This window comes from Scylla paramamosain, unplaced genomic scaffold (genome assembly GCF_035594125.1).
Source record: "Scylla paramamosain isolate STU-SP2022 unplaced genomic scaffold, ASM3559412v1 Contig49, whole genome shotgun sequence".
Taxonomy (NCBI): domain Eukaryota; kingdom Metazoa; phylum Arthropoda; class Malacostraca; order Decapoda; family Portunidae; genus Scylla; species Scylla paramamosain.
Window position 1 is genome coordinate 448594 of NW_026973714.1, and position 23575 is coordinate 472168.

General features: G+C 39.6%; 1 pseudogene; it reads right to left on the reverse strand.

The window, feature by feature from the left end:
• LOC135098175 (Y+L amino acid transporter 2-like) overlaps positions 1 to 23538 on the reverse strand; it is a 95017-nt pseudogene extending 71479 nt beyond the window's left edge.
• Between the last annotated feature and the right edge of the window lie 37 nt (positions 23539 to 23575).

The window sequence follows — 23575 nt, forward strand, 5'->3', positions numbered from 1 at the left end:
GAAAAAGTATAAATTAAACAAGAGTGGCAGAACAATCACAGCATTCCTATACAACTTGTCTTTTCCTGCATATTCTAGAGAGAAAGAGACAAGTAATATAAAAAAAAAATAGTAAAAATGAATGAATGAATAAATAAGATAATCCAAGGAGAAACAGTCCCCTCTGTTCCTCCCCACCCTGCAGGAATGACATGCCTCGCGGGAAGGGTACAAAGGCCTGCACTCTAGTCCCTCTCAGTCGTCATGAGGGACCCACCAGCCTAACCAGGACCCAGTCTGCTAAATCCCCGCGTCTCAGGATGGACAGCACTACAGAGAACAACAATGACAATGAAAGTGATATGAAGTAATAAATTATTGGTATTGTTGTTGTTATTATTATTATTATTATTATTATTATTATTATTATTATTATTATTATTATTATCAATATTATTATTATTATCATTACTATCAATATCAATCTCATTATTATTGCTAATGAATTAATACTGTTCTTATTGTTTTTACAGTTATGATAATGATATTAAGGTAATTATTACTGTGAAAATTACCATTTCTGTTTCTGGTGTACTACAACAGTACATCATCACAAACCACAGATGAACAGACTTATTGCAGAGGAATAGTGGAGGCCTTGTACAAAATTAACTCCTCAGAATGGCTTGCTTTCCAACACGTTAAACAATACTGTAAAGTCATTTTACATTTTTTGGGGAAACAAGACGATAAGGATTTAATTTCTTTAATTTTTATACTAAACGCAGAAAACATGATTATTAAACGTGGTCATCTCCCAAGACTATTTTAGATGGCCAGACATGATTAATCGGGTTCTCATGGATGTTTTCCTACTGATAGTGTAGTAGAAATCTCGCTAACCTACTAATTAATAATGAAACAACCTGGACAACCACCATAACTCTCACTAAAGCCAGTAAAAAAAAAAAAAAAAGCCGAGATTAGAGCCCGAAACGTTCATGAACACCAAGAATAAACCAGTCACACCTTGGACATGACAAATGCAAACAGACAAATGCCTGCAACAAAGTTAAATCTATTCACCCAAAAATCAGAGAACAAACGAAGAATTACTTGTAGTTTGTTTACAAGAGTGGTTAAGCGTTGCGGCAGAGTAATGAAGCACTCATGGCGGAATAACCCCTCACAACATATAATGTAATGCCTTGCTTTCGGTCCTCTAATGGAGATTCCTTCGTCAGTGCCGGCAGGAAGGGGAGGCGGCCTTTCCTGACCCAAACTCCTGCTAGAACACGTTGTTGGATGTAATATACATAAGTATCCGCCTGGTGCGCCTTCCTACACATGCCTCTTGACTACGCGAATGTAAAACGAAAGCTTAAGTATTTGAAAATCAGTAAATGTTGTTATGCAGTACAAGAAGCGGGAAAGAGAACAAGGCATCGAAACTCCGGCAATATAGTCTTCTCTTGTTAATATTCAGAACACTGGAAAATTTATTAGCATGAAATCACAAAAGAGAGAGAGAGAGAGAGAGAGAGAGAGAGAGAGAGAGAGAGAGAGAGAGAGAGAGAGAGAGGGAGGGGGGGGAAGTAGGTAGATTTTTTTCTAGGCAACATTACCATTTTTAAGAAAATGTAATGCCAAAAAAAAATAAGTGGCAAAAAAAAAATTAGGTGATAATGAAAAAAAAAACTATCCGAAAAAGTGTTAAATATGATCCTGGAGAATATAAAATGATAAAATAAAAAATTCAAGTTTTCTCCTATATTTTAAGCACAAAATTATCTTATCTTCTCCTTAGACCTGTAGATACTCTTCCCTCTTCTTCCCTTCCTTTTCTCCCTCCTCTCCGCCGCACCATCGTTATAACACACTGGCCCACCTCACCAACAGACAACAAACTTTCCACTCAGTCCGCTCCTCGTGTCCCGCCCAGCCCCTGCTCGATCCTCCATGTGAAGGCCCCACCTCGTCCAGCTCAGCCCATCCCTGTCTCTTCCGTCTCGCCAAGGGAAAGACGAGTATGCGAGGCGAGCTGTACTTGGCGCCGGCCCCTCGTCCTTCTTCCAGGGAGGAGGAGGAGGAGGAGGAGGAGGAGGAGGAGGAGGAGGAGAACATGCAACGATACTTTCTTGATACGTCTTTTTCTCGTTTTTAGCGCCTTTGTACAAAGGAATGCACAGAGAGAGAGAGAGAGAGAGAGAGAGAGAGAGAGAGAGAGAGAGAGAGAGAGAGAGAGAGAGAGAGAGAGAGAGAATGACCGAAATGACACCATTTCCATAAAAGTACAATCCAACGGCCTACATGCAGTCCAGTACGTATCATGCTCGCACGTGTGAGCAGCAGCACAGGCGAGGCCACACTCCCGCCCCGCTGCGTCACTGTCTGGCGGTGTGCACGCTTCCAATAAGTCACGGACGCCTTGACTTGTGACGGAATTTATTGCATGACACTGGATGGCATCATTTGGATATATATTGCATTCCACAACCACGTCAATGAATACACTGCATTACATTACAACAACACCGATATTATCCAGTCATGTTATGATGCATTCAGGTTTTTTATTCCATAGTGGGATCAAATGAAAATAATTTGCTCGACTTGGTTGTAGTGAAGCATTTGATTTGTCTGTTCCATGTCAGCTTCTATATTGTCTACAGAGAAGTATTTGTGGCTCTGTTAATCATTCCATTCGATACGAGAGAAAGAAAAAAAAAAAAAAAAAAAAAATATATATATATATATATATATATATATATATATATATATATATATATATATATATATATATATATATATATATATATATATATATATATTTTTTTTCTTTCTTTTTTTTCCGTACTCATTTAAACACCAGAATAGATCTAGGTTAAATTCTCTCTCTCTCTCTCTCTCTCTCTCTCTCTCTCTCTCTCTCTCTCTCTCTCTCCGCCTTTAGAAAGACAATAAACAACTGAAGGAGAGTCCGGTGTTTTTATTAATTATTTTGAGTCGGCATGAGGAACTTCCAGAAAGTTAATTTTCTTTCATAAATCTAAAGTTCAAGATAATTAGTTTCCTCGAAAGGTAATTCACTAAAATCTACTTCACCTGAAAATTAATTGATGGCTAAATTTGTGAGTTTTTTGTAACTTTATATTCATCATTACTTGTATGGTTTGTGTTTAATTGAAGTTTTAAAGATAAACAATTTGTGGCACACCTTTGCATATCTTCTACCATTATTTCCCTGGTTACAACTTTCCTGAATTAAGTAAATGGATGCTTCCCATTTTCCATGCCTCGATGCGTAAGACTTATATTTGCTCATAGTATGTCCAATTTACTTATGCATGTATCTTCGCTATCTTCGCTCTCTCATATATTTTACTGATAAACTCTGGAAATCTCAGCTGCTTCTGTTTTTCTTCTTCCTACGACTCAAACTGTTTCACAAGAGCAGTACCAATAGCTCTCCGAAACTAAACTGGCCAGCTTATGGGAGCTACATATTGAGCGGTGTGTCATCTCATTTGTGTAGCCTTAGCCAGACTCCATGACACACAAAAATAAGATATCTTTTTGAACGAGGCAGTGGACACGATAGGTTTGTTTCTGTTATAAGAGACCATCACTCGGCCGCTCAGGTGACCCTGCGTTCACAATATAAATGACAAGGTACACATACACAATCACGAGTGGAAGTGTTTTAGATAAGTACACGAGTGTTCATTGCTGCATAAATGAAATCTTGTGCATTATGGATCACGAGTTTAAGTCTTTTAAATAAAAAAAAAATATATATATATATATATATATATATATATATATATATATATATATATATATATATATATATATATATATATATATATATATATATATATATATATATACATTCCCTTGGACTGGTAATAATTTCCTTCATGTTTCAGAACACTTTTCTTCACAATTCTGATCATGTTTTATTATAAGCGAGATGAAATACTGTATTCTTTATATGACAGTAATTTCAGCACTTGGAAATTCATCAGGAAGCAGTAAGGCGGCTGCGGCAAAGTGCACGTAATGGCCGCCATTACTCCTGCTGCCTCCTGTTTCTCGCCGCAAACTGTTATAGGCTTGTGTGATTTTTATTCCTGTCTAAGGAGGAATTTTATATCGCCGAAGAAATAACTTTTCCAGCACACACACACACACACACACACACACACACACACACACACACACACACACACAGACCAAACCAGGCAACGCAGAGGTAAAGTAGAAAGACGGTTTTTGTCTGGAATTCGCATTGTTGTCACGTCCTCTTGAATGCTATCCATGAGCCGCATCCGCGCGCGCACGCACACACACACACACACACACACACACACACACACACACACACACACACACACACACACACACACACACACACACACACACACGCACACACACACACACACACACACACACACACACAGACAGACACACACACACGGGGTTTCAAGGTTTATTGTTATAGTACTGAACGCTCCATTGCCTTGATATACGCACATGTGAGGCAACAAGGACATAGGAAGCTGATTATTTCCAGTTTTCCAGTAGCAATTAAAAAACATTACTTATGTAAGCTGAGCATTATAAAACATTTCGTGATCTTAACTCGACTGCTTTTTAGCATACTCTAGAAAACGTTATTGGGTTTTTAAGAGCGTTTTCCATGATTGTAGAGAATGTCAAAACCAGCATAAAACTCCACTGTTGTTAACATACTCTAGTAAAAGTTACAGGGGTTTTTAAAAATGTTTTCCATGCTCCCAAGGAATGTCAAATATTCAGCATTGTAAGCAAGAAGACACCCATGGAAACCAGAATGATAACATCTGCTTTGATGAATGTTATTGGGGTTTTTAAGAATGTTTTTATTATTCTACGCTGTCCGTATCAAAACACCTGTGAACACCCATATGATAATCTTTGGTTTACTGAATGTTACTGGATTTTTCTAGGGCGACTTCATGATTTTAATAAAAAAAAAAAAAAAAAAAAAATTAGTGTCAAAAGGAAGAAAAAGACACGCGGGGCAGACTGTGCCAGCACGTGAACACGAACCTTTCTCCAAGGTATACCAATTCATGCATTTACAAGGAAAAATAAGATTGAAAAATACCTATGAACACTGTATTCCGTAAAACAATAACAGTAGATGAAATTAATAAAAAGATACACTTGATTCTGAGATATGTGAACCATAACTTAAAAAAAAAAAAAAAAAAAGAGCATGCATGTTTACACCACTTGGCGCATAAATCCAAGCCGCCGTATTGTCACAGCATGCCAGACTGGATTAAAAGCCATCATGTATAATGTATCGCTCCTATCAACTACTGCTTCACACAAAAATTAATCAACAAGAAAAAAAAAAGAAAAATGACGGTGTGTTTACACACACCTACATCAATACTTGGGCGTCAGTGTTGGCGGGGAGACGTGCACGGAAAGTAACCTATGCTTGATAGCATGTTTCCACCTAGAGTATTATTTCCTAAATCTCCATGCAATGAACTTGGTGGTGTGACTGTTCTACCAATAACTCCATTGGACAACAAAGATTTGACTTTTCTGGTGCTTTATCTACAATTATCTTAACTACTTGTTTTTTTTTTTTGTAATTTGGTTTCTTCTTAATCACCTGTAGAGCTTTTGAGCTGACTTTTTTTTTTTTTTTTAGCCAACTGGCGGATTTTTGAGTCACCTCGTGTGTGTTCCAATCAGCTGCAGTGTTTTTCTTATCTGGTCTGTTCTGAACAGCTCGCTGTCGACTGTGTTTTCATATATATATATATATATATATATATATATATATATATATATATATATATATATATATATATATATATATATATATATATTGTTAGCTGGAGTATTTTCAAGTTAGCTGGTGTGTTTTTGAGTGACTAATGTGTTAAATCAACGGCAGTGTTACATTATTTTTTTTATTTATTTTATTTATTTATGTATTTATTTTATTTTTTTATTTATTTATTTATTTTCTAATTTATCTAAATATATAATTTGAAAAGCCAGCTGCTGTTATTTGAGTTCCGCCCTGCAGCAAACAAGCCAATATCGTCCTGAGACCAGTAATTGTTGGGCGCAATTAGCGGACCGCGTCTGGTAGACAGAAAAGTGACGGCCAACTTTGAGAACGGTTTATACTCGCGGCCAGAGCTTTGGAGCCACTGATACCAGCTGAGAGAGAGAGAGAGAGAGAGAGAGAGAGAGAGAGAGAGAGAGAGAGAGAGAGAGAGAGAGAGAGAGAATCTATACAAAGAGATACGAGTAAATATTGAAAATTGTAAAAGCCTGTCACCTTACCAACGACTGGTCTAAACACTACAATTCCTAGTAACCCTGGAATTTCCAAAGAAAGCAAACGATGCGCGTGTACACATGAAGCAAAACTGTCAGCGTTCCTTTTCTTTACGTGGTCAAAGCTGCACTTAGGGCGATTTTTAGAGAACGTTTTTTTTTTTTTTTAAGTAGACCTGTTTGTGTTTGACGAGTATCTCCTCCACGTGACTTCATAAGAAGACGCAAATGTAAGTCTATCAAGCACTGCCTTATAAGGATAAACACCTAACTGTAATAGCACCAGGTGAGTGAAAAGCCGCGATATCGAGTTCTCAGGTAGCCAGGTAGCGAGGAGCCGTGTGGTGGTCTGTTCCCTTTGGTGTTGTTGAGAAAAGGGAGAAAAAAAAAAAGAACACGAAGAACGTAAGAAAAGGAGTAAGATAACGAATCGAGACAGGAAATTAGAGGAGCAACAGGAGGAAATAAAGATGTGAAAGAGGAAATTTACGTATTCTGCTCCATCCACCACCTCCCATTTTTCTTCCTATTCCTCTTTTGGTAGGACGTGAGGAAAACGATGGTGGAGGTAGTACAGAACAAAAAGACACACTCCTAGCCCTCATGACACACGAGGAGGATGGAGCAACGGATCAAGGCTATAAATGTATTACATGCTGCACTGTGTCCTGTTTCCTAGACTACTCCTCAGGGCACATGTATGCCTGTCAATTGTTTTTAAGTCTTAGAGGAAGTGGCAGTATACGTAGATGTGATACAGCTGACTGTAATCCCAAGCATTGCATCATTTTATCCCTGAAATTTAACAGGCTCTACTGAAAGTTATTCGTGTTTTTGATGAGTGTTTTCATAGTTGTAGTGATAATTTAGCAAGAATTTTTCATTAATGTAATAAAAACAATAATAATAATAATAATAATAATAATAATAATAATAATAATAATAATAATAATAATAATAATAATAATAATAATAATAAAACTTTAATTCATTTCACAGCTGGGAAACAATTTAAGTCGTTCACTGCTACCAATCTTTGCTAATGTCTCTTTAATGATGGCGGCCATTCATTTGTAAGCCACGTCAACTCATTCATGTTAGAAAATCGTTGCATTTTCCTTTAATATATGAAAGTACTTGTCTTTTTATGGATGAAAATGTTTTGACTATATTCATAATTCACAATGCGTCACGTACACAGACTTAACTGTCTGAGACCGCACACTATCACGCACACCATTAAGAGGAACACCGCCGTCTGAAACAGGAAGAAGAAACGACCTCATCAAAAGTAAACAGAAAGAGGAAAACAGAAGACCCAGACAGTAAGCAGAACACGTCAAGGAGTGCCGATATGAAGGCTGCACTCCCACTCAACAACTGAACTCACCTTCTTAAACGACTGACTGCCTGGCTCAACCTTCTTGCTTGTCGAATGTGCATTAATTTTACACCATAATAAATATATATATATATATATATATATATATATATATATATATATATATATATATATATATATATATATATATATATATATATATATATATATATATATATATATATATATATATATATATATATATATATATATATATATATATATATATATATCCCAACAAGGAAAAACATACGAATAACTACCGTAACATCAGCCAAGCCAGTCGATCCTACCACACTTGCTTATCATTGTTACCACTATTAATGATTTATTATAGCGGTAGACTTAAAAATAGGATAGTCTTGAATTTGACAAATAGACGTGCAAGCTGACTGTTGCAATTCACGGCAACCTCCATGCCTCACCACTTCTACGAGCAAACTAGCAGACTGAATACCAAATGACACCAAATAACTTGCATATCAGTAATTATACATCATCACTAGCAACACAAGATACTTCCTGGGCGACCCCACCCCACCCCACCCACCTCTCTCTCTCTCTCTCTCTCTCTCTCTCTCTCTCTCTCTCCAAACAAAGACTAGACCTGTACAAAGACCAAAACACCGCTGCAACATCCCCGTGCTGCCTATAATAGGCAAACCGACACCGTGCACCAAACGTTAACAAAAAACAGCAGCAGCAGCAGCACCATCAAGCAGACATGACACACAACATGAAAGAAAACGGGGAGAGCACTGACAAAGAGAATGACAGACGCACCGCACTTCAAGGTCTCGTCAGCTGTGTCAAAAGAGAGAAAAATAGCGGAGGGGATAAAAGACAAAAGCCATACCTGACATGCTGAAGGACTTTGAGGAGGATAGGGCAGAGGGGACGCCGCAAGTGAAGGCACAAGGAGCACTGGGGCCGCTGGTGGGCGCTGGCTGGCGGCCTTCCAAACTATATATCTTGATCGGCTGCTCTGGGAGGGAGAGGAAAAAAAGACGACAATTCTTTTAGTTATCCTTCGTCTTTCCCTGACTAGTGACACCTGAGGCCACGATAATGTGCCCCGCGGGTGTCGCTAGTGGTGTGGCGGTGGTGGTGTGGGAATGTAAGTGTGGTGGTGGTGGTGGTGATGGTGGTGTTATCAAAGGTGTGGTAGTATTGGTAATGTGGTGCAAATGGTTACTGGTGTCGCAGTGTTGTTTTATATGAAATGTTATAACACCCTTAACCCTTCTATTCCGGTGATTAAACTATTTTCCCATAAGCCATGACGGGGAAAAATCATAAACCTAGAAACTGTCAGAAGACTGTTTAAATACTAATATTTTTTTTTCTCTCTGTGTTATTCTGAATACAATGATGTACTTTGTAGCTCCATGTGATCTCTGAAAAGGTTAGTTATGGCTTATCAAGGATCTCGCTGTGTGATCCGTCAACCAGAAACAGCCCAGGGAAGACACGCACACACACACACACACACACACACACACACACACACACACACACACACACACATATAATAATAGGGAAGGATCTGAGATCCTTCGCTATTATCAGGCTGTCCGTGTCCTTCGCTCTTATCAGGTCCCTTGGCTCTTATCAGGGTGCTTTCCACACGGCGGGTCGCACGGGTTACCAAGTGTCGCCCTCAGAATGGGAGAATAGCTTAGTTACCGCTAAATATACAGAGCTAGTGGCAACACTACGGGTGGAAACAGATGCCAGACACTTCCACGCGCCATCTGACTCGAGAAACCGCGCTTGGAGCTCAAAATTGAGGCGCGAAAATTCTTGATTACGGGAACGATCGCCGTCGCTACGGACACACTGATGCAATCGTTCATATATGATCACCGGAATGAAAGGGTTAAATAGCAGAGGTAGTGCCTTACTGCTTATATTTAAAGGGATGGAAAATATAATTACAAGCATGACTGCAAACTAGCAAAATGCACAAAAGAGTTAAGTGCACAGACATTACACAGTCTCAAGAGATGGCTGGATAAATTGATGGATGATGATGACAGATGGCCTGGCCTGGTGGCGGAGAGCTGTCAGAAATATTGATCTCATATGTACAGTGAAAAACATATCTAGAGAAAAAGATGTTATGTGGTAAGCAGTAGTTATGCTCTTCTTAATTAATATTGTGTGAGTTTTAAATGTGACAATGAAGCCACGTGTTGGGAAGTCCAGTTAGCAAGAATCAGCTTGAAGTTGAGATCCTAGATCTCTATTTCAGCACTTCATCCACCATCCGAACTCCATTCCAAAACTGAAATTACAATGCGCTTTAACTCCTGCATCAATGTAAGGTGGAAGTGTTGAGCAAAGGCACTGCAGGATGAAGGAGAGATAGAGCAATGAGTTATGAGCAAAGACGTGAGATAAGTCGCTGTCTTCAATTTAAAACCTATCGGCGGATGAATATTATGTCTTTTCAACAACAAAAGCCCTTTACGGTATATATTTAGGAAACTTTACGTAATAATTTCCTTCTTCTACAGCTTTATTTCCTATATATACGAAAATAGAATCGGCATGTGGGAATTATACACATGCTGCATCCAGCTTTATTTCACGGTTTCATTTTCCAATACGCCAATAGGGGGAGATAAACGTGCGGTGGCAAATTATGTTAGGGAGAGTGTATGGGTGTTGCAGTGTGATAAGGCCACCATTAATACTCATGTACACACACACACACACACACACACACACACACACACACACACACAAATGCATCCATCCATCCCTTTTCCTTTCCCCCCTCTTCACACACACACACACACACACACACACACACACATCCCATCGCCTCTCACGCGTGTTTTACAGAAAAGACACACAATTCAAAGCCATTTTATTCACCTGTGTAGTTACTTTCAACGATATTCACACTAACACATATACAGACAAGCTCTTCAACAGTGCTTCCATCAGTCAGTGCGCCTCCCTTCCTTCATGACCGCCTTTGTGATTTGCAGGGATCAATGAATGTTTTTTTTTGTCTGAGTTTTTATCGGTATCCTTTTGTGCGATTCAGACACCCGTATTAGCATTACGTTGTGAGCTGGACTGGAAGGCTAATTCACTCAGACTGTATGGGCAAATGATGCTTTTAGCGGTTCACGGGATTTGGTTTCACTGCAATGATTAAATCGGTGGTTTGTTTCGGGTTCATTAGGTTCATTCCTTTTTCAATTGCTTGTATTTGAAGTCTTATCCGGTAGATAGAATTTGGTGAGAGAGAGAGAGAGAGAGAGAGAGAGAGAGAGAGAGAGAGAGAGAGAGAGAGAGAGAGAGAGAATATAGGCAGGCAGGGAGACACAGACAGACGAATAGATTGACAGATAGATAGTTAAACAGACAGACAGACAAACAGACAGACAGACAGGCAGACAGACAGGCAAAGTCGGTGATCTGCTTGTCCCCAGTGGTCTCATTTTTATATCTATGGCATGAATTGTGATAATCTAGCACGACCTTTCGTTGTCAGTTATGAAAAGCGTTACATAATATCATCAGAGGCGGAGAGACTGCTAATTTAATTGTCGTTATTGTGTTATTACAGTTACGTTGTTATATCAGATAATGAGTGGTGAAAAAAAAGCACAGGATGGTACAAGATATATATATTTCTGTAACGTCCTCATTGTCGAACCGTTACAGAAATAAAGATCTGCTGCTTAATCCTGCATTTTCTCACCACAAAAATCTACTCACCACACTTAATAAATCATAACATAACTGTGATATTTTGAGTCCACATGAAGCTTCCTTATAAGACCCAAACCAAACACACACACACACACACACACACACACACACACACACCACAAAAAAAAAAAAAACTTTCCCCTTTCCCAGTTCCCAAGCAAACGCAGAATCTCTACTTGGAATTGTCGAAAAAATATTCCCCACGAAGATAAGAAGCGGCAGAACAGGTCCGCATGAAAAAGGAAGAACATGAATTTCTTTGAGACATAGTTTGCTCTCCACATCGGGATTAGATAGTTCCCAAGTGCCGGCCCCCGATATCAGGAAGAATGGGAGCAGGAGGAGGAGAAGGAGGAGGAGGAGGAGGAGGAGGAGGAGAAAACAAAAGGGAAAAAAAAGAAAAAAGAAATAACGGAAGAAAAAAAATAAGAAACAAGAAAAGAATGTGGACACAGTTATAATTTACATACAAAAAAAAAGAGAGAGAGAGAGAGAGAGAGAGAGAGAGAGAGAGAGAGAGAGAGAGAGAGAGAGAGAGAGAGAGAGAGAGAGAGAGAGAGAATCTAAAAATAGTCAAAATAACCGCAGAAAGTAAATCATCTTTTCTAAACATTGATACGGAATAGCTGCAATTGATTCACCAGGAAAGAGACATCAAAAGACCTGAAAAGAACCGACCAACATATTCACTATCTTTGCTACACAAGTATTTCACAAACTATTCTCTAATAGGATTACTGCAACGCTTGATCTCTCTCCTTCCTGCGACTCCCGTTAAGGGTCGCCACACCAGACCACCAGTCACCATTTCACTGTCTTCTTCGTTTTCTATTGCAATAATTCAACACAGCACACGAGATTCAGGAGGCGTTGTGCAGCTCACGAAATCCATGTGAAATATTTCGAATAAATAAATCCACAATGCATGGCTTTAGCTGAGCAAGAAAAATATCCTCAACCATATATACACCTTCGGAGTGACTGAAACACTGGGGAGAATTGAGGTTAGGGGACATGTGAATGTACTGGAAGACTCATGCGAGGTACAAAGTAGTATGTCGAATAAATGAATCCACAATGCATGACTTCCACTGATCAAAAAATGCCCGCGATTCTGTAAAAACCTTAGCAGTTATTGAAGCAATGAGAAGAAGAATAGAGGAGACATGTCAAAGTATTGCAAGTTTGATACAGGAGGAGGACACACACACACACACACACACACACATCCACACACCACCGCGACCTGCTTCCCCGCGAGGCACCGCCGCCGCGACGAACCCTACGTGCATGTGCCAAGCTGGTCGCCATGAGAGCCGGCACTGACCGTTACAAGCACATCGCCGTGCCACTCTAGTCAGGCTGTTTAATAACCACTGATGTTACTTCTACTCTTGTTTGTCATTCTAATTAACTTCATCTTTTCACATTGTTTTAATTTCTCTGTTCTTAATTTTACCCTTTTACCTTTCATTTTTATAGTCTACCTCATAATTTGCCTCTGGTTTGGTGGTAGTCTCATTGGTTTTAAGGTTTTATTTATACCAACAATGTATATTATCAGCTGCTGGCTGCATATATATATATATATTTATATATATATATATATATATATATATATATATATATATATATATATATATATATATATATATATATATATATATATATATATATATATATATATATATATATATATATATATATGATGGGCACCGGCCAAGGGCAACAAAACTTCAATTTAAAAAAAAGGGCCCACTGAGTCGAAAGCGTTATTAAAAAAATTACAGGATAAGTGTGTTGAAACCTCCCTCTTGAAAGAGTTCAAGTCATAGGAAGGTGGAAATACAGAAGCAGACAGGGAATTCCAGAGTTTATCAGAGAAAGGGATGAATGAATGAGAATACTGGTTAACTTTTGCATTAAAGAGGTGGACAGAAAAGGGGTGAGTGAATGAAGAAAGTCTTGTGCAGTGAGGTTGAGGGAGGAGGGAAGGTTAGCAAGAGCACTTGGCATGAAAATAGCTGTAGAAGATAGCAAGATATGCAACACTGCGGCGATAAGAAAGAGGCTGAAAACAGTCAGTTAGAGGAGAGGAGTTGGCAAGACGAAAAGCTTTTGACTCCACCCTGTCTAAAAGAGCCGTATGAGTGGGACCGCCCCTCCCCCCCACATACATGTGAAGCATACTCCTTACATGGACGGATAGGGACCTGTATAGAGTTAGCAGTTGTGGGGTGGGGGGTGAGAAAACTGGCGGAGACGACTCAGAAAGCCTAACTTCATAGAAGTTGTTTTAGCTAGAGGTGAGATGTTAAGTTTCCAGTTTAGATTACAAAGATAGACCGAGGATGTTCAGTATAGAAGAGGGGGACAGTTGAGTGTCATTGAAGAAGAGGGGATAGTTATCTGGAAGGTTGTGTCGAGTTAATAGATGGAGAGAAAAAAAAAAGTCATTGAACAATACTAAGTTTGTTCTGCCCCAATCAGAAATTTTAGAGTCAGAGTCAGAAGTCAGGCGTTCTGTGGCTTCCTTGCATCTGTCAATAGCATCTACCAATCAACTGTTGATTATTAATAATGATGATATTAATAATAATAATAATAATAATGATTATTATTATTATTATTATTATTATTATTATTATTATTATTATTATTACACACAAAAAAAAAATGTAACAAAGCTACACTAAATGTACTTGCAAAACTAAAACCGTAACATTAGAGAAGAACGGAGCAGGTAAGTGCAAAGTAGTTCACCTGCGTCCACGTCTCCCTCTCTTCGTTATCCAGGTGATAATATACGTCAATCACCTGCATTATGTATTGATTTCAGGCAAACACGGTCTTTTTTACTTAACCCCCCCTTAACTTTACCATGGCCACTATGTTGTTCTCTTCCGGGATTAACGAAATCCGTCATCCTGCACTGCTTTTGTCTTAACACCCAATATGAATTAATATATATATATATATATATATTATATATATATATATATATATATATATATATATATATATATATATATATATATATATATATATATATATATATATATATATATATATATATATATATATATATATATAAACCATTGGGGACTATCCTCTCAAAGTCTGGGTTCTTATCTCGACTATTTTTAAGTCTGTATTGAAAGTTGTTTGTATTTTCGAAGTTGGTCTCATTGTTCTTGCGATAATTCATCTGACTGGGCAGTTTTGAGGTTCTCCAGAAAGCTTTTATGATTAAAGTTGTAGCTTAATAAGGATTGTGCACTATCACTGGGAACAGTCACCATACGATCATCACAGAAGCATCTGGCAATGGTCTAAATAGTAGAAAAATGTGTCTATTTCTTTCTGCATCATGACATCAGCTTGATTTACACCGAAAATCATTATACATAATTATTCTCAAAGGTTCACAATAAGATTAGTGACAAAGGAGTTAAAAGATGCAATCTAGTTATTCATCTATTAGTTTTCTTTACTTACCCTAATTAAGAACAGGTCATTTTTGGAGGAAGTGGGATTTTTTTTTATATCACAATAAGAATAAATCGGTTCTAAAATAATGGAATGTGACTGGAACGGACTCATTAATCCGACAGTTTGTAATGGCATGAATTGTTACATTATAGTTTACTTTCTCTTTTCTTCTTTCCTCACGTACAGCGTGGGACCCAGGCTGAGGTCACCTGGGTTCCCATATAAATTTTCATCTCTTTCTCCTTCTTCCGTAGCTGCGCTGTAAAAACCACCCTTAGTTCAGCATCGTTTTCACGGTTTAGTATGGGAAGCGAGTTGTAGCCGTACATAAATGAATATTACTCTAGTTAACTTTTGGTGACAATACATGTATACTGTATCATGATGTGTTCTGTTTAGTACCATCATGTATTATGTACTTAATTAACATACGTAACAACAGTATTAGGAAGGGCCGCTGTATTGGCCACCTGGCCACCATGATATATGAAGGTGAAGCTGCCGAGTGGAGTGCCGGTGGGCGAGGTGGGCAGAGAAGGCTCGCGAGAGTTCCAAGCCAGACGTGGTGTCTCTGTACATACTTGTACCTAAGGAACCAAATGAGTGTGAAAGCCACGACGTGTTTGTTATAACACTGACGGACCTTCTGATCCATTGAAGAAACAGACAGTGAGAACGAGAGAGAGAGAGAGAGAGAGAGAGAGAGAGAGAGAGAGAGAGAGAGAGAGAGAGAGAGAGAGAGAGAGAGAGAGAGAGAGAGAGAGAGAGAGAGAATGACACATAGGAATGACACTGTAACAAGGTAGTGGTGAGTCAATGTGCAGCCTTAAGAGAAGACCAGATAAAATTATGAATAGGGACAACAAACGGCTATGTTTTATTCAGGAAATCGTCTCTTGCAACTTCCACCATTTTCTTGTTCTGAAGAATGGGTTAAGAAAAGGACTTGATGGATAACGTCGCTTTAACTCCCACACCAGCCACAGTGCAGTTGTCAGACACAGTGACATCCTCTAAACTGTTCATCATGTGACAAAAACACCACCATCAGTTTGGCACTAAATTAATGAGCGACCCGTGTCATGAGAACCTGTTTGTCTCACGGCGTCACATCCCGCCCAGCAGTCCGTCACCAGCCGGACTGGTTGCTATTAGTGGAGCAACACCTGACCACTGCAGTCCATCACATCACTTGCTACGTTGCCCTTCTGAATTTTACATATTACACTAATATATCACCTGCTATGTTTTCCTTTGTATTTTGTATTTTTGTTTCTATGACATGTACTACACAGTTGGCGACATATTTATACATCCCAACTGTTAATTTTCAAAAGGTGTTTTGATTATATACTCTGTTGTTTCTCTGTATTCTGATCACACTGTCGTGTTCACGAGAGTTTCTCCTACTTAATGTCATAACATATTTCAGCATTCAATGATTAACTACTGAAAATACCGAGCATAAGTAAAACATGTTAGACTTTTTTTTAACATCTTCACAGTTCCACTCGTCGTAATACCATTTCCTTTTCTGTTTTGTCAAGTTTTTACCATAAACCTTGATTCTACAGTCACTGCTGAGTCTGATGGTGTCAACCAAGACTGGCTATCCCGTATATGAAGGAAGCTATGGCAAATAATTTGCGCTTTTTGTGCGTTCGAGCTCGATCTACAGTGATGAGGCGATAGTTGCGCGAGTTGCGAGGCACAAGAAACCTTCGCTCACATGCCGATAAATCGAAATATGCAAAATACGGCAAAACGCTCACATGCAGATAAATCGAAATATGCAAAACGGCAAAACGGCGAGTCATAAAATAAGAAAGATGCACCGTCAAAAGTTACATACTAAATAGTGTTTCCGAGACTGAAATCAGAATTCTTATATGCGATGGACACCAAAAGGTGCTCCTGGGCAAATCATCGCTGTACCCTCCAGGGGCCAGGCGGAGCGGTGGTTGTAGAGATGTGCAGTAAAAAAATTAGAAGCCCCTCGCTCCGGTCGGAGAATTGGAAGCTTCTCGCTCCGCTCGGGGGAATAAGTTATATTAGAAAATATGTTGTAAACTCATATTTCCATATCATTCTGATACGGTGTTATTTCAACGTTATATTTTATTTTCTCGTGTCTAGTTTTTGAGGGAATATTTTCATAGACGCGCACGCACGCACACACACACACACACACACACACACACACACACACAACGGACAAACCATACTTTATTTTCACCCACCCACACACAAACATGGATGAACAGTATTAATTTTATGGTACTATGTTCTCTCTCTCTCTCTCTCTCTCTCTCTCTCTCTCTCTCTCTCTCTCTCTCTCTCTCTCTCTCTCTCTCTCTCTCTCTCTCTCTCTCTAAGAACATAAGAACATAAGAAATAAGGGAAGCTGCAAGGAGCGACCAGGCTTACACGTGGCAGTCCCTGTATGAAATATACCTACCTATTTCCATCTGTTATCCCCATCCATAAACTTGTCTAATCTTCTCTCTCTCTCTCTCTCTCTCTCTCTCTCTCTCTCTCTCTCTCTCTCTCTCTCTTTTGAGGCACTAAAGTTGTTACACACACACACACACACACACACACACACACACACACACACACACACAAATCCACAAAGTTACCACTGGTCCCACTCAGTTTCCCAGCAGCAGGAGGGCTCAACTCAGTTTCCCAGCAGCAGGAGGGCTCAATGCGTAAGAAATGCAGGTTTGTGGCAACTTTTCTTTATATAGCAACAATTACGTCTATTTAAGGAGCTATAACAACAATTACGTCTATTTAAGGAGCTGGTGTCGAGGCTGCCAGTTGTTAGTGGTCAGCTCGTGCATTAGTGGTGTCACTGATACTGTGGGTGATTGAGAGAGTTACCGCTAAGAACTGCCATTAAATTTGAAAGTCAGGGGGACACGGGACTGCAGGTTAAGTTTGGGGACAAAGGTAGAGAGACGAGACTGAGGTGGTTTAGATAGAAAAGAAAAGGCGAGATGGATGTGGTTTGGCGATGTGCTGAGGAGAGATAGAGGAGATGAACCCAACAGGCAAGGGGAAGAGAAGAAAACCAAAGCGAAGGGATGACTTGAAGGAAAACATGGGAGTGATGGGTATAAATTCAAATCAGTTTATTTTCCCACAATGTGATCGTTATGACACTTGTTGGTAGACGTAGAACTGAGGTTACAAATATAATATTAAAAACTAAAAATAAAACATTAATAAAAATTCAAGCAATACTAATAATGAAATGTTACTGAAATCAAATCAAGACCCAGGCATAAAAGGGAACAGCAGAGATAGACACACGTGCTCCGCTCTGGTGGCTCCTAAAAGAAATGGCCCAAAGAAGAAGGTACGAATGATTTCTACGTTGTCTTCTGCAATGTGAGGAAGGAAGAGTTGTGTGAGGCAAGTGCATGTATTAATGGTAACGTGTTTTCTTTTTTTATCGCTTATGTGCGAAGAAGGCTGTCCTCAAGAAAAAAAGAACCTGAGAACATGAGGGAAGCTGCAGGAAGCAATAAGGACAATCAAGGACAACAAATAAAAGAAAAGATCCTGTTAATTGCTGACAAAAAAAAAAAAAAAATACAAACCGGTTGCTCAGTTTTAGCTCCGCAGGAAGTCTTGATAATCCTTAAGCTTACGACTACTACCACTCCTCAGACTTAGTGAAATGGTTTGGTGGAAGTTTAAAATATAAATCTGAAAGGCACCACTGACAGAAAAAAGAAGTAAGAGTAGTTCAAGTCTTTAAGTCCATCTTGATATATGTCTCAATAAAACCGTGTACGTTTCTTGGTATAAAATAACGTCGTTGAGAGAGAGAGAGAGAGAGAGAGAGAGAGAGAGAGAGAGAGAGAGAGAGAGAGAGAGAGAGAGAGAGAGAGAGAGAGAGAGAGAGAGAGAGAGAGAGAGATATGAAAATTAATGTACGGGAAGAACACAGCATTTCACATTACAAGCATTGAGATCTACACGGAACTACACAAAACTTCACACATTATGTAATGATAAGAATAAAAAGAAAAAAATATTGAAAGTAAAGTTGCCACACTGACAAATTTTGAATTGCGTAATGATAAATAAGATAAATAAGATAAATAAGATAAATAAATAACATAGAAAGAATAATAATTTTTTGCTTCATCAAAATTATGTAATGATGAAAAATATAATGGTAATGAATAAAAAAAACTTATTACAGGTAAAATTTAACATATCAGATAAAAGAAAAAACACCTAAAAAAAAAAGAAAAAAAAAACAGACTGGTAAAAACTAGAATTAAGCCACGTGATAAAAGTATTTGACCGCCATGATGGATATAAAGAGGGAGGGATATAGGCAAGAGTCTCGGGGTTAGTAACCTGGAAAGGCTTACGTAGAAGTAATGGACTAAAGCTTCATAAAAACAGAGAGATGAAAAGAACATATTAAAAAAAAAAAAAGAAGGTTTCTAAATAGAGTGGATGACTAGAATAGACTCCGAATATGTAGGGATACTTAAAATGGAAATTTGAAAGTACATTGGTAGAGATGATAGCCGGACAAGTTATACATGTTATATACAAAGACTAAGATGGGCATGCTTTTTTCCTTAACTTTGCTTATGTTTTCATGTTGTGCAATAATTGAACACCTGGATAAACAACACCTGCATAGAGAAACATGAGGAAAGAGGTCAACACACGGGAGGTCAGCGCGAGGAGCAGCACACTGGACGAAGGGACATCGATAAACACCGACATGGGCGATGGAGAGCGTCAATAAATACATCGTAAGAAGCAGATGGAGACGCTCCAGAAACAGGAGACGACAAGTACAAGGGACAGGAAACCATTACTGTCGTCCACTGAGGGACTGTCGACCGCGAGTTACTGCCTCCATTATTACCTTGATTTTCCCCTCTATTCTCTCTCTCTCTCTCTCTCTCTCTCTCTCTCTCTCTCTCTCTCTCTCTCTCTCTCTCTCTCTCTCTCTCTCTCTCTCTCAACTTCAAACAATAAATTCAGCACAGTCCCAGCAAGGGCAAATCAATGTTCTGACAAAAAGTAGAGGGGACATTTGCGTCTCAAAATAGTCCTGCATCCGTAATGAGTCAAAGTAATGGGCAGCATATGAATTACTTGTTACTCATACATGACCTTGATTCGTGTGACATCAGCGACTCTCCATCAAGTACCTGTGGCAAAGACTTCACATTCCTTGCACAGAGGAGTGAGAAGAAGCGTGCAAACTCTCTAGACACCACCAGCGATACTTGACCATTCACGGCCGACCATCACTGTCGTCTGCTGTTAAGGAAGTGACACATTGTTCTCGTATATCTTGTTTATATTGATTTCATAATGTGCATTCCTCGTCGTTCTTGTAAATTAAGACAAAATTAAACATATGTGGAAGAATTAAAGAAAAATACAGAGGTTAAATGTATATTAAATGCTTGGATGGACTAACAAATAGGTGTACAGAAAGAATATGGAAAATAATGTAACAGCAACTTATCAGTAACCGTTCAGAATATATGTGTGTGTGTGTGTGTGTGTGTGTGTGTGTGTGTGTGTGTGTGTGTGTGTGTAAATATCCAAAGAGCAGCGAACACACAATGCTTTCTAACTGCATAAAATCTTTCTCCTTAACTGCACAAACTTTACAGCCTCCAAGTCCACGAGCACTGCCGGTCCATGGTGCGGAAGACTAACACTTCGCGGAGCACACAGGCACATCAGTAACGCTTCCAGAATCCATTACGGGGCATCACGGCATCGATAAAAGTCACAGTAGAAGAATCATGTATATGGCATGAATCAACCCGAAATTTAAATGTACATATAATCCAACAGACTTAATGGTTCAGGGGTGACTTGTGACTTGGAGGAGAGCTGAAGGAGTAACTGCTTCCCGCGCCCTCCACGATGGAGTGCGGCCATACTTGTCAATTCCCCCCTCTCACCCCCTTATCCATCCTTCCATTTTCTCTTCCTGACTTGATAAGGGAGGATACAAGAAGACATCGGATCTACACGTTGCAGTCTCAGTGAAACACAAATACCTATATCTACTTTCCCAGCCTCACATTTCCTCCTCCCGACATTTGACATCATAAGATCATAAGGAAGGGAGGATCCGGGAAGCCATGAGACCTACATGTTGCGGTCCCAGTGAAAGACACATGCCAATGCTCGTTTATGCTATTTATAATTTTACCTGATCTCGTTCAGCAAAATTGTATTGAAATAATATACACATACAAGAACAAAAAAAAAACAAAAAAATACTAACGGATAAACTTACCACAATTATTGTAAGAATATTTTGTATCGTGACATTTCCATCAATTTTATACAAGCCACAAGCAGGAAATTCCCGAGTACTTGCTTTTTGTTTATTTACTCATCTTATTTATTCTTTTATTCTATTTTATTTTTAGAGCGGATATTTTAGGTACAAACGCACTGCAAAGCAAGCAAGAGGTCAATTAATTTCTTCCTGCCGCTCATGTACATAGAAACCATTCGCCTGGAGGCGGCTGACGTCATTCTCAAGGGTACAAGCAGAGAGAGAGAGAGAGAGAGAGAGAGAGAGAGAGAGAGAGAGAGAGAGAGAGAGAGAGAGCGCACCGCATCTATTCCAAAATCTCGTTTACTGAAAAGGATCATGAGAACTACGCAAGAAAGAATAATAATATAATGTTACCGTATATGAAAAAAAAAAGTACATCAAGTTCGTTACCAGATGAACCTCACGATGTCAAAGCGGCGCTCCTTCCAACAACTGGCGGAGCTTTGCTGGCCATGAGGTAATTACATCCGATTATTTCAGGAGACGCTTCGTGATCCGGCACGGAGTGGAAAAAGCGCGGGACTCGTTAGTGCGTGCCCTGCCTCACTGGAAAGAAAAAGGAGAACAAGCGGAGAAAATGGGATTCTGTGGCGGGCGAGTCTCAGGGTATTGTAGGCAAAACTTTTTATTATTTATTTATACTGCCTTGTTACTTGCTTTTTTCTTTTTTTTTTTTTACTGAGTTTCCATACGAGTTGGTGGAGGAAACAGGCGGCTGGAATATTAAAAAAAAACATGAAAAAGAATTGACTGGAATTAAATGCAGAGCTTGGAACGAATCAATAACGAGAGGGAGAGAGAAGAGAACAACAAAGGGAGAAACCAACACAACGTACACCACCACCACCACCACCACCACCTACACTACGAGCACACCCACCACCACCGCCTCGCCATTCCGGAAATGGTCGAGCCTGTCTTCGGTAACCAACTAAGGACATTTTTGCAGTACTGGAAATTGTTGCAGCGTTCTCTCGTCGGCTCCATAATCGTCGCGGCGGGGAGAGGGACGCCATTACCCTCAGCGCCGCGACGAGCTTTTCGGGAGCGCTCTCAGACTGTCTTTGTACTTCCGCCCCCGTGACCGCGGCGGTCACGGGGGCGGTGATCTCTGCTGGCAAGGTGGAAACATTTTTGAAGTTTTATTATTTTTTTGTATTATTTTCATTGTTGTTGTTCTACGATGTTTTGTCTTTTTTCTGTATTTTTTTCTTTGTTCGTTTATTCTTTATTTTCATAACTCCTCCATCTTCTACATCTAACTTTTGCTGCTGTTGCCATTACCGTTACTGTTAGGACAGCAACTACGACTACTACCACTACTATTATTGTCGTAGCCAAGCCGAGGGTGTGTTGTCGCCAAAGCACCCAGGCCTTGGCCACCCATTGCCCCAGAGGTCACTGGTTATCGCCGTGACCCCTTGTGAGGCTTACGGCATCCCTGGTCACACGAACAGGACAGTGCCTGCCTTGATGGCACCCGAGGCACCCGAGCGCCGAGTAAAGGTGACTAAGGCCGTGTAGTTAATGGACCTAGCCTATTCGTAATCAATCTTGTGATCAAGTTACCTTACAGTCGCTGACTTCACAAAACACTTCAGTAATGCACGAACTAGAAGGATATAGAAAAACCATATATGTTTGCGTGTAAAGGTGGTTATTGCCCCGCACAACCCCTGGTAATTCACAATGTGTCGGGTCCCCGGCATTGCACCACCTACTCCCTGCACCGTAGCCACGTCACCACATCAATCCTGCACAGCTATGCACCGTATGGATGCAATCCACACATTTTCCCAGAACCATACCCACATCTAACAACACACATAATAATCACAGTCAAATAGAGACATTTATAGTGCTTAACATACCTTCAAAGGCCAACACAGGACCCAGGTGCACCCCACACAACCAACACCACCCTGGTGTCGACACAGCCCTGGCCACGTCACCACTGGCCACCCAGAACGCACTTGATAACACTTCACTTCCCTATATATCAAGCCTCACCCAAGTAATATACAAAAGGCACACAAAAATAAATATTCATAATATGATCTACAAATATACATACAAAAATGCATAAAACAAGAAAAACCTGGCAATACACAGGACCGTCCCGAAACCCGGGCGAATACGAACAACCACGACTCCCGTCAGGTACTCAAGACATCGTGATTCATGACACAAGGATGAACGTGTACCAGAAAAGGTGAAGACGAAAAGAGAACAACATAAAACGTCTCTCCACCCACCCATCTCCCCACCCACTTTCCACACTC